This window comes from Rattus norvegicus, chromosome 14, assembly GCF_021556685.1.
Source record: "Rattus norvegicus strain SHRSP/BbbUtx chromosome 14, alternate assembly SHRSP_T2T, whole genome shotgun sequence".
Classification (NCBI taxonomy): domain Eukaryota; kingdom Metazoa; phylum Chordata; class Mammalia; order Rodentia; family Muridae; genus Rattus; species Rattus norvegicus.
The window spans coordinates 87,390,644-87,393,745 of record NC_141547.1 but is presented as its reverse complement, the minus strand read 5'-3'; positions in this window follow the sequence as shown (position 1 = coordinate 87,393,745).

Below are 3,102 nucleotides of genomic sequence, written 5' to 3'. Positions count from 1 at the left end.
AAATATAAATGAAACTGTAGTCTCTAGATACAGTGCATACTAATGTGCAAAATTCTGTGTGAAGTATTTCTAAATTATGAATACTACTAACACAGGACAATTTGAAAATGAGTTTTAGTTTAGTTTTGAGATTTTTCTCTGAGCAATGCTAAAAAAAAGCAGAGGACAGCTTCTTAGCAACCTCCAGAGCTGTAACATGTCAGGGTAGGGTGTTCAATTTCACTGAGCTATTTCCTGGGGATACAAAACTGGTGGAGGAGGTTTCTTGACCTGTGTGGTTTTCTAGGATGACAGGTTCAGAGGATGTGGGTCTCAGTGTCACTAAGCATAAGCTGACAGTTTTGAGTCTGATGTGGATTTGCTTTTCTTCATTTTTTCCCTATAGCTTTTGGCTCCTGGAAGACATGCGTGAGAACTTGCTCTCTGTTTCCCATTTGTGTGCTCCCAGGGGAGACATTTGTGCTGGGAGTGAAGCTGTGATAACAAAACCTGTCGTGTCACAATCTCTCTCACTCTTACCACCCCTTGCCTATGCAGTTCAAGTCAGCCCCCTCCCCCGCCCCTTAGATGAGGAGTGACCTTGGTTTCCCTCTTCTTGGTTTCCTCCTTCTGAGAGCAGCATGTGTCCCTCTCTCTCTCACACACAAACACTACACCTGTTCTCCATGTAAGATCTGTGAAAGCCTGCCTGACATTATTAAGTATATATTAAAAGGCATTTATTTACTTAACAAAGACTTAAAATAATATAGATTTTGTTATCCTCTGAAAGTATACTGGTTTTTGGTGTGTGCATGTGTATGTATGTGTGTGCGCACATGGGCATGTTTAAGTCTAAACTCTTGGTTTTCCTAATGACAAGAGCAATGCACAGGATGACTTTTGGGTGTAATGTTTGAAGCATGACATGATTTGAAGTGCTGAGTTAAAATGCAAGTTTCAGTGCAGCCTTTACTGGTTCTACTGAAGACAATTTTAGTCTGCATTTCATCCTTAGAACTCATGAAATAGACCATGTGTCATGACTACACTTATTGTACATAGGAAACTATAATTGGAGACATGATTTGTCTGAACTTGCACAGCTATTGAATGTCAGGGACAAAGTTAGAAACCAGGCTTCTTTTTTCTTCTTTTGGATTTACTAGCAGGCTTCACTTTCCAAGGATATCCAAACATTGAGACAAGGCAATATTTCCATTGTTCTTTCTGTGCCGATGGCTGAATCTAAGCCATACCATCAGTGCCTACCCACTCACTTCCCACCTTAGCTGCTTTATTTTCATGATGACCGACACTCAGTACTGTCTGAAACTCATCTTGGCTGTGTATTTTATGTCTCTCTACTGGCTGGATTCTCCAGAAGGTAGGAGCCCAGACTTTCTAAGTACCTAGAAATCCTCACGGAGACTAGAGAGATGGCCAGTTGGGAAAATGTTTGCCTTGCAAGGGTGACGATGTGAGTCCCATTCCCAAACACATATGGAAAACCTATCAACCAACAAAACACAAAAATAAACAAAACCTACCACTGGGCATAGCAGTGCATGTTTTAATCCAAAGCTGGGGAAGTGGAGACAGATGAGTACCTGGGACTCATGTCAGTCAGCTTAGACTGCTTGGTGACTTCCAAGCTAATGAGAAGCCTTCTATCACAAAAAGTAGGTATTCCTGGGGCAGAGTTGCAGAAGTTCACACATGTGATAGAACTAAACAAATAATGAATACACGTAAATGGTGGTATTCTGCTCTGTGGATTTCACCAATGTCAATATCTAGGTTGTGACAATGGGCTGTAAAGTATTGTAAAATATTATCTCTTAGAGGAACAATGTATAGGCTCTGAGGGAATCTCCCTACCATTGTGAATCTACAAATATGTTAATACATATTTCAATTACAAATGTCCCTGAAGGTTGCTTTTAGTGGCCAGCATTTGAAACCCCAGCCCTCAGGAGGCTGAGGCAAGAGTATCCTGAGATTAAGGCTAGCATGAGTCCCATAGAGGCATTATCTCAAACCTGCCCCTCAAATGTAAATGTGTTTGACCTCTGAAGGGCCTAACATAAAGCATGGGGTTCACTGAAAATTAGGATGTTGAAATGACTCTAAAGGAACCTACATTTACTCCCTATCCCCAAATATTAGTTATGCATTTTAATCTATGAATATTCTATAACAATAGGCTATCCATGATATAGAGACAATATGCTTAAGGCCCATTTCAGACTCTAGGACTTAGCTAACGTTGTCTCCTTGGGTGAACTACTTAATTAACCCCCCATTGCCTCTTCTGTACTATTGGGATGGGCAGGACACATGATCCTGGGGGTACAGCCTTGTGAAATCCCCAGGTGTAGCTACCCCGATCATTAGATACAGATGTGGTAATAATCGGTTCCCCGATGTGAGGAATGATGCTTTGGGCCCTTCACGGGTGTCCCAACGTCACTATTAGGGTGTAGGGTCTGGGAATTTCTATTAGTTAAAGTAGGCACACATTTGAAGACGCCCTCCTGACAGCATTGCCTGTCGTCTTAGTAAGACCACAGCCTGGTGCAGATTTCAGATGTACCTTCTTTATACAACTCAAGGTGCTGATGTGCCTATGGCCAAGGGATCCAGAAGAAATCTAGAGTTGGTCAGTAGATGGGGAGTGTGAAGTGGTTCATGACTAATTGAACAGGTTTTCTTTTCGAAAATGAAGAGCAGAGGAAGCTGGGGCAGCTCCTCAGGGCTCTGTACTTACTGTGTGCCAGGTTCTCCCCCTATATTGTCTTTTAATGTGTTTAATTCAAGTTTGTGATGTATAGCAAATGGCATGGCTCCATGAAAAGGTAGTTGGTTGCTGAGAGCGATGGGTCAAGGCTGGGCAGCTTTTAGTACCCTGCTGACTAAAGCTTCTTCTTATCATTGTGGGCAACAGGATTGCCAGTGTTGTTTCTGAGGTCAGCTATGGCCATGAATCCAAAGTAGATATGAAGGAGTGTTGGGCATGAATGAGGAGGCATGGTGAGGACCCTGCAAAGTGGGCAGATGCAGTCACCGGGGAGACAAATCAGTCATTGTGTGTCCCAGACTAGAAGAAGACAGATATGGTGA